Consider the following 9,097-nt stretch of genomic DNA (forward strand, 5'->3'; position numbering starts at 1 on the left):
CACTTTTTCCTCCAAATTAATTAATGGAAAAATAACCACCATCTTTTATAGATATTTTTCATAGCCAGTGGTTTAACAAACTGAAAGTGGAGCCAAATCCTCCTTTCTATGCTGTTAACCCATGGCGGACATTGAGACGTACTATGTTTTACGTCATTAATTTAAATATTCTGAGTCATGGGCCGGGCTTGTCGGCACCATATGTTAAGGATGAAGGGATTGGGTGATCGCCGATGAGAGGCGCACCTTGGATATCAGTAGGATAAGGGTTAGGGTCGGCCGGCCATGTATGGGCACCCAAGTGTGAATGGCCAAGTCACCTATAAGAGTCAAATGTAACCCTAAAATCCTCATTCTCATGTGTTGTGAATAGAAGAGTGCTCTTGCCTTATCTCCTTGTTTTCCTTCTCCTGCGTGTGTGAGAGAGAGAGAGAGAGAGAGAGAGAGAGTGAGAGAGCGATCAAGCGCACTGTGTAGCGGCACGGCGAGGCGGCGGAGAGGCGGTAGAGCGGCGACGGCGGCTCCTCCTTCACGGCTGCGACGCGGGAATCCTTCAAGGCGGCAGTTAAGCGGTGAGTGACACACCTTTTGCATTCTGTTTTGAGCTTGCCTTCCTGGTTGTATGCTTGCAGCCATTCGTGGCTCGCATACGGTGTTCGGCAAGTCCCCAGCTACGACCTGTGCGGCAAAAGCGCACATTTTTGGCGCCGCTGCCGGGGAGTTGCCCTGCACCAAGCTCCAGTTTGCAGCTCTTGGCTGCTGCGTGAAGTTTAATCTACACTGTAGGAAAGCGACTGTGTGTTTGTTGTTAAGGTGTTTCTGTGTTTTGCAATCTGTTTCTGCAATCTGTCTGCTGCATTTCTGTTTCTTTTGTTATATTTTCGCTCCGCGTGTGGGCGTGCATTCTGTTATCTGGTTTTTGTGTGAGGGGGGATTTCTGAATCCCCAGACCTGTGCTGCGTCTGAACCGCGTGGCGGCCAAGGCTAAAGGCTGAACCGTAAAGGAACCCTAGAAAACTTATCTCCAAAAAAAAAGAAAATAAAAAATAAAAAAATATAAAAAACAAGAAAAAGAAAAAATTAAATTTTATTTTCAAAGAAAGAACCGAATGTGTGGAGAGGAAAGATTTTCTAATTGGAGAAAAAATTTTTGAAAAGAAAGAACCCCAATTGACCCACGACCCCGGCCCCGGTCTCGGTCTTTTGATATATATATATATATAGGAGAGTGAGCCTCCATAGCTTTCTCTCAAGTGAGAGCTTATGGGAAGTTGTGCCCTATATGTAGCCCACTCCCCAAGGAGTAAAGTGAGTATGTGGGATAAAGCCCTCACCCTTTCCTCCACAAGCAAATAGGCTTTTGCCCCTTCCCCCCAAGGGAAACGGACTGTTTTGAGGACTACAGGAGCTCTAGATAGGCGAACACGGTGCTGTAAAGCACACTAGGATCCTTTGAACGATACGCTCGTTTCGAGCTATCATACGCCCTAGTCCAAGTTCGACCGTAAGTAAGGGGGTCAAAAACGGGTTAAAAACAACACAAAAACAAGTAAAAACGGGGTGCGAAACACCTAAGAAACCACTTGTGTGGGTTTCAAGGGTAGTTACCAACGCACGTAGGGTACCCACGTCACATGCATCTACGTTCTGGTCGGGTACTAGAGCCTGAGCCACTAGAAAGCGTTTCAGTTTACGCAGGCTCACACCATCCCTCCACGTTGGCATCTTGGCCTTCGGCTCTGGAACCCAAGGGAGTGCACCCCAAGATCCACGAATAGTGGATAGTGACTCGTCCCCTCTGACTCAGAAGCCATGGAAGGGCACCCTACCAAGAACCCTGAGGAGATAAGCCAAAACATGCCAGTGTGGGCCCCACAACCCGGATCTAGCATGTTTAATCATCTAATAGAGACCTTTAGTAGAGCTACACGCTCTGAACATGCTACAAGCGAAGTAAATAAGGAAGGAGGGGTAGTAGATTCGCCATTCACATCTTATATAGACCCTACCCTCCCAAAGAGTGTCCATGTGGATATTCTACCCACTTCGTTTAATGAGGGCCCTACTGAGCTACCACATTCCAATGCTCTTCCTAAAGTAGAGGTCCCTAGAAGCCAACCCATAAGAAGTGACATTGCGTCCACTTCAAGAGAACCATTTGGCACACCAAGTCTAGATGGGATATTTCTCAATGAAAATTGGGAATATGATCTACACACAGAGACTCTGACTGACCTATACACAGGTTACACATACTATGTAGGTTGGTTAGAAGTCCTACGATCTACATCTAGCGCCACTAATCTAGAGGAGCAACAACACATGATATGTGATGTTATTCATAGAATTATGTAGATTGAGAGGCAAAATAGGGGAGTGGACCTAGTTTCCACTGGCCCTATGAGGTTTTTGGACACGGGCAAGGCTAAACAACCAACCCTATCACAATTGGAGACTCCCTCGGTGAGTCCCATAGACCCTTCATATGTTGTTTCGCCTGGAGTCTCAATGCAGGTTGAGCCCACGAGTAGTAACTTTAGCTTTCCAACCTTGGCTCAACTTTCCATTAGGGAATCCGCAATGCCTACCCCAATGATGAGCATAGCTGAAAGTGCACCTGTTACCGCTGTAGTTAGTACGACACCGCTACCTAGTGGAACAGTACCTACAACAGTGCGTGCCAGTGCCTATCGACCCTATGTACCTATCGCTACTCATGCTCAGGTAGCTCCTACGCCTCCTAGTATGCCAATGGCGTATGCTCCAAGACCGCCTTATCACCACCCTTATCCAAGAGGAGCTAGGCCTAGCCACATATCATATCCTACGTCATTTGCCAACCTACTTAGACCAACGCCAACTCCTATCAGCCAGGCTATCCCAGAAGTGCTTCCACCAGCTATGCCTGCTCACCTAGGTGATCTCGCAGCGTTTGCTCAGACGATCGGACGATCTATTGCGGAAAACATGCGGGGTATGCATGAGAGAGAACCTAGAAGCAAGGCAGTATAAGTGGCTAAGCTCACTCAAAACTTCAGTGGTAACGAGGATGTTAGGAAGCACATTGAAGTCTTTGAACACGTGTGTGATTCCTTGGAAGAGCACAATGAGCTGCATAAGTGTAAAGCCTTAGGCTTAACCTTGAGTGGGAAGGCTGGAGATTGGTATCGAACCTTAAGGATTGAAGAGCGCACTCACTACCCCACTCTCAAGAGACTGTTCTTGAAGGAATACATACGTGAGGGTGTGCTTTGGGGAGTAGCATCTCAACTCCAAAAAGCTGAACGCGAGGAAGGGGAGTCAGTGAGAGACTTTATAAGTCGATTGAAGCATCTAAATTCTCGCTGCACTCCCGATGAACGCTTCAATAATAACCAACTCCTCGATAGATTCATCCGAGGATTGCGCCACGAGGACATTTACAATGGCCTAGTCATTAGAGGTCTTACAACGTGGGAAGCAGTCACTGCCAATGCAATCCAGTTAGAAGACAACTTGATGATTGCAGGTAAAAAGGTGTCTTCGGAGACAAAATCCGTTAGTTCGCAAGTATCTGGGCACGAGCCAATGACGGTAAAACCTATTGCAAATATCTGAAATGTCTGTGACCGACCTTACTAAGGCTCTCCAAGAATACTTTAGGGGTAATCGAGCTCCTCAGAATAGCCATATGTATCCAAGGAGAGAGCAACAATGGTATTCGGTGTGCTTAGGACCACATAGCACGAGTGAATGTCCCACATTCAGAGTCAAATTCAATGGGAATTGCAATGCATGTGGTAAGTATGGCCATCAATCTAAAGATTGCCTAACACTTAAGCGAATGTTGGCAAACCAGGCACCACTAGCCTGGTCAAACGCACCTCAAGTACCCGCGCTAATGCCTGCACAACCTGTCGAGCAACCGTCACAGCACATAGTTCCAAGGAATCTGAATGTAGTCCAGTCTGTGCCGTTACCACCACCGCCAGTGCTAGGACCACAACCTCCACATCCAAGGATTACCCCAATAAACCAGATGGGTTGTGAGTCACATAGTGCATGTGGGGATTTTTGAAGAGGAGATAGACCCTACTGCTCCATACGGGATTGATACATTTGAAATGATTCCCCAGTACTACATGGAGGATCATCTCGGGCAAGTCAAGCCTGTATATCAAGCGGCTGCTCTCACCACAAGAGGGCAAAACCTTAACACCTTGGCGAGGAGACCACCTCTTCAATGCTATGAGTGTGGTGGACCGCATCGTGTAGCGGAGTGCCCTAATAGGCTACAGAAGATCGCTACTCAAATGCAACCAAATCAAGGGAGCACATCGGGAATGCCGGTACTTACATGTAATCGTTGTGGCATAGACCATTTGATTGCTCAATGTCCACATAATCCTAATGCACCCAAGATTACACCATTGAATTTGGTTGAGGTCACCAACCAAGCACGAGGAACCACACCTGTTGTACCCGCGAATGTAGTTACACGGTCAATGCTTCAAAATCAAAACTACATTCTTGAAGAGAGGGATACTGCATCAATCGCTCAGGCAAAGAAACAGAAAACACGGCGAAAGAGATCGCTTAATGCCACGAGCTCCAAGCCCAGTTCAAAGACTAACATAGGGACAAGAGACGACCCCGTGTATATGAATGATCCTGAAGATGATTCTGATTCAATAGAAACCATGGGGACCAAAGCCACTACCTTAAGGGAGGAACCCACTCGGGAGCTCAATGAAGGAGAATCAAGCGAGTAACTAAATAAGGGAAAACAAAAGGAAACTTCCTCGGCCCCACAACCAAGTCAGTTAATGCCCTCTCGACCACCCAAACTGACTGAGACTCCCCAAGACAAGCCACATGGGCCAAAAACCCTCAAGAAAAAGATTGGAACTTACCCGAACCCAGTTGAGGAGATTGAACAAGTGCAACACTTAAGGGGTTTGGTGGAAGAAACACAACGAGAACTGGAGCCAAACCCGAGAAAAATCAAAATTCCAGACACTGTTTCCTACGCAAGTTCAGCCTCACCGGAACCATAAACCGTTAGCTATACCGAGTATCATTCGGGAAGAAAGTGAGGATAGGACATCCGGAAGTGGGCAAACACCCTTCTTACTGGAAAGAATGTTTAGTGAGGGAATGCCTGACCCCATCGAAGAGGAAGCGATTCCATCTTCACCAGTCCCTAGTCAAGGGGCGATGTCTCGAAAAGTACCGTTGAATGTGTCTAAGCTAATGGATTTCACGTCCTCTGAGATCAGAACCACGATCATATCCAAATTATATGGAGATCCTGAGCTATTCTTAGCTCTTTGAGCATTTCTCAATGGAGAACTAAAGGCGGGGCTACCACAATTTGCAAATATGGATAGACCCGACACGCTTCAAGATGAAGGGGAACATTGGGATCTACAACCCAACCTAGATGAAGACTCGGTCGTGGAAATACCTGTGAACAAGTTGGGACAGTACTTTGAAGGGGACGAATCTAATGCCACCCTCCCCATTACTACCAAGGGATTAACTCTAAAGGGAATCCTTGATGGTGGTGCTGGAGTGAGCATTGTGACTAAAAACTGTTGGGAATCTATGGGAAGACCTCACCTCGAAGTCACAAACATAGTGGTTAAGATGGCAAATGGAACCATAGCTAAACCTATTGGAATGTTAAGGGACCTTAAGATCAAGGTCCTGGGATACAAGGTAAAACATACCTTCATTGTAATGGATTTCTCCAAGCATCCTATGTCATATCAAATGATCTTAGGACGTCCTTTCATGAGAGAAGCACAAATGGTGCATGACTGGTCGAAAAACCATGTCTACCTACAATTCCAGGACTCTGTCATTCGAGTTGATCTTGAGAATGGTCGCGCGCATCCTTTAGGAAGCAAGGTTATCATCGATAATCGATCGGATACCACTGTTCACTCTGCCCCATTAAGGTATTGCTATACATGCAAAAAAGAGACTGATGATGGGAAAGATTCTCCTTATATGGATGTCCTACCGGGTATGACTGAGTCGGATAACGTGGATTGGGTACACCTAGCGGCAACCATAGACACATGGGGAAATAGAGGTACAAGTTGGGTAACACCTGAGGGGCAAGATATGCCACCGTTAGTGCCAATAAACATGATAGGTGTTATGCACTTGACCCCTGATGGCGAGAAAGTGGCCAACTCCACTGACACTGAAAGTAGCGAAGACTCTGACCAACGCGACTCTGAGTATGAATCTCAAGAAGAAACTGACCCTGAGCGTGATGGGAGGGATGAATCAAATATTCACCCAAATGTGGAAGCAAGGTGCTCAAGGCCTAGGACAGTGACCTCCTGCAGTTCGTCCGAAAGTGAAGATCGACCAAGTGAGTCCGAATCTGATAGAAACAAAAATCAAAAACTTGGTAAGAAGAAAACGAGACATAAGCGCCAACGCTATCGAGCTAATGTACGCACTGCAATAAACAAGGAAAGATCTACTGCAGAATGGCTTAGTTATGTAGGAGCCATTGACGCTCATCGAAAGATAGCGGATAATTGGGGACAATACCTCCAAAGTGTCATGTGGTGTATTCCGCTACCTCATGACGTTGCCCAATTAGAAATCGAAGAGAAGCCAAAACTAAGTCGTACTGCAAGAAGGCGGCAAAACCAAGAGTTTGCTCAACAGCAAAAGGAAGCGGAATTGAAAGAAAAAAGCCTGGCACAACAAGAACCAGTAGACTTACACCCCGCACCCGAGCATTTCAAATCATTCACCATAGGGGAACGTAAAGTGGTCTACACAAAAGCCCAACGAACGCCTACCAATGGGAGTAGCGGTGTCTACGATGGCCCTGCGGTAGTTAAGGAGATAGACTTAGCAGATCCAGGTGAGGAGTCTAAACCCGTTTTTATTGCTCAAGACCTCACCAAGGCAGAAGAAGCTGCACTTACGAAGCTTCTTAAAGAATTCAAGGACATATTTGCCTGGACATATCATGATATGAAGGGTGTTCCACCCTCGGTGGTGCAACACACGATCCCAATGATTAGCACTGCTAAACTAGTCCAGCAACGTCCCTACCCAATGAATCCTAAGTACGCAAAGATTATACAAGAGGAAATTGAAAAGCTTGTAAAATGTGGATTCATATACCCTATTGAGCACTCAGAATGGGTTTCTCCGATAGTCATTGTACCAAAGAAGAATGGGAAACTCAGAGTGTGCGTTGATCTCAAAAAGGTTAATGCAGCCACCAGAAGGGATCATTACCCCTTGCCATATTCTGAACATGTGCTTGAAAGAGTGGCAGGCAAGGAGGCATATAGCTTTTTAGATGGGTACTCGGGTTACAATCAGATCACAATTGCAATCGAGGACCAAGCTAAAACAGCATTTATCACGGAGTTTGGAGTGTTTGCCTTTCGCGTCATGGCCTTTGGCTTGACCAATGCACCTGCAACATTCCAACGATTGATAAACACGGCCTTTAAGGAATATCTAAGGGACTTCTGTGAAGCTTTCTTAGATGATCTTTGTGTTCATTCCTCGTGGGACGAGCACTTGATGTGTTTACGAAAAATATTTGAAAGGTGTAGATTATATCGCATCTCCTTGAATCCTTTCAAATGCCAATTCTGGGTTAAACACGGAGTTATCTTAGGGCATATAGTGTCCAAAAATGGGATTTCCACTGACGAGAGTAAAATCAAGGTCATTCTGGAATTGCCACCACCCACCAACTACAAGGGAGTCCAACGCTTTATGGGCCATGTTGGTTATTATCGAAGGTTTATTCTATTCTTCGCCGAGATAGCTCGACCATTGTATAAGCTTCTCATCGAGTTTATTTGGACCGAAGAATGTGACCGTGCCTATGAGCTATTAAAGAAGGCCTTGGCGAGTGCTCCAATCTTGAGAATGCCTAACTGGGATTTACTCTTCCATGTGCATATTGATGCATCAAACTTTGCTATTGGGTGTGTTTTAACTCAACCTGGAGAACACAAGCTAGACTACCCCATTAGCTTTGCCAGTCGCCAGTTGAACGATGCTGAGATGAACTACACCACTACGGAGCGAGAAGGGTTGGCAATGATATATGCAGTAAGGAAATTTCGTTATTACCTCCTTGCCACCAAGTTTGTTTTCTATGTAGATCATCAAGCATTGTTGTATCTGGTAAACAAACCATGCTCCACAGGAAGAATCACACGATGGCTATTGATTCTTCTTGAGTTTGATTTCACTGTTGTTGTGAGACCTGGCAAAAAACATGTTATGGCTGATCATTTGTCTCGCATACCTAATGGTGAGGCTCCTACGGGGGTTGATGATGACTTACCTGACACCTCCCTGTTCATGGTGGAGACAATGCCTGAATGGAGTGAGAAGATTGTTAACTTTTTGGTTAATGGCTTCCCACCCAAGGAGCTTCGTAAAGACCTAGCTCGAAAGCTGATCAAAGAATGCGAACCCTATTGCCTGATAGCTGGGACTCTTTATAAAAGAGGAAAGGATGACGTTCTTAGGCGTTGTGCCCGAGAGGATGAGTATCTATACATTTTACAAGAGGCACATATGGGCGTAGCCGGTGGTCACTTCTCAGGAGACTTAACTGCGCGAAAGATCTTACAATCAGGGTATTGGTGGCCCACTATGTTCCAAGATGCATCACTCTTTGTGAAGGGTTGCGATGAATGCCAACGATACAAGAAACCCCAGAGGAAAGATCAGATGCCCCTACATCCAATCAAAGTAAACCAACCATTAGAAAAGTGGGGTTTAGACTTTGTAGGTCCAATTAGTCCAGCGGCCCGAAACACACAATCTCGCTATATTATTGTGGCCACTGACTATATGACCAAATGGACTGAAGCGAAAGCGACACGTAATGCGAGGACAACAGCCAAGTTCCTCTTTGAAAATATAATCACACGATTCGGTTGTCCTTTGGAACTTGTGAGCGACAATGGTACGCATTTTATAAATGAAGTGATTAAGGAGCTCACAACAAATTTCATGATATCCCATCATAAATCTACTCCTTACTATCCGCAAGCGAATGGCCAAGCCGAGAGTACCAACAAGACTTTAATCTCTATTTTGACAA

This window comes from Cibotium barometz, chromosome 52 (assembly GCF_041138505.1).
Source record: "Cibotium barometz isolate CiBa-2024 chromosome 52, ASM4113850v1, whole genome shotgun sequence".
NCBI classification, from domain to species: domain Eukaryota; kingdom Viridiplantae; phylum Streptophyta; class Polypodiopsida; order Cyatheales; family Cibotiaceae; genus Cibotium; species Cibotium barometz.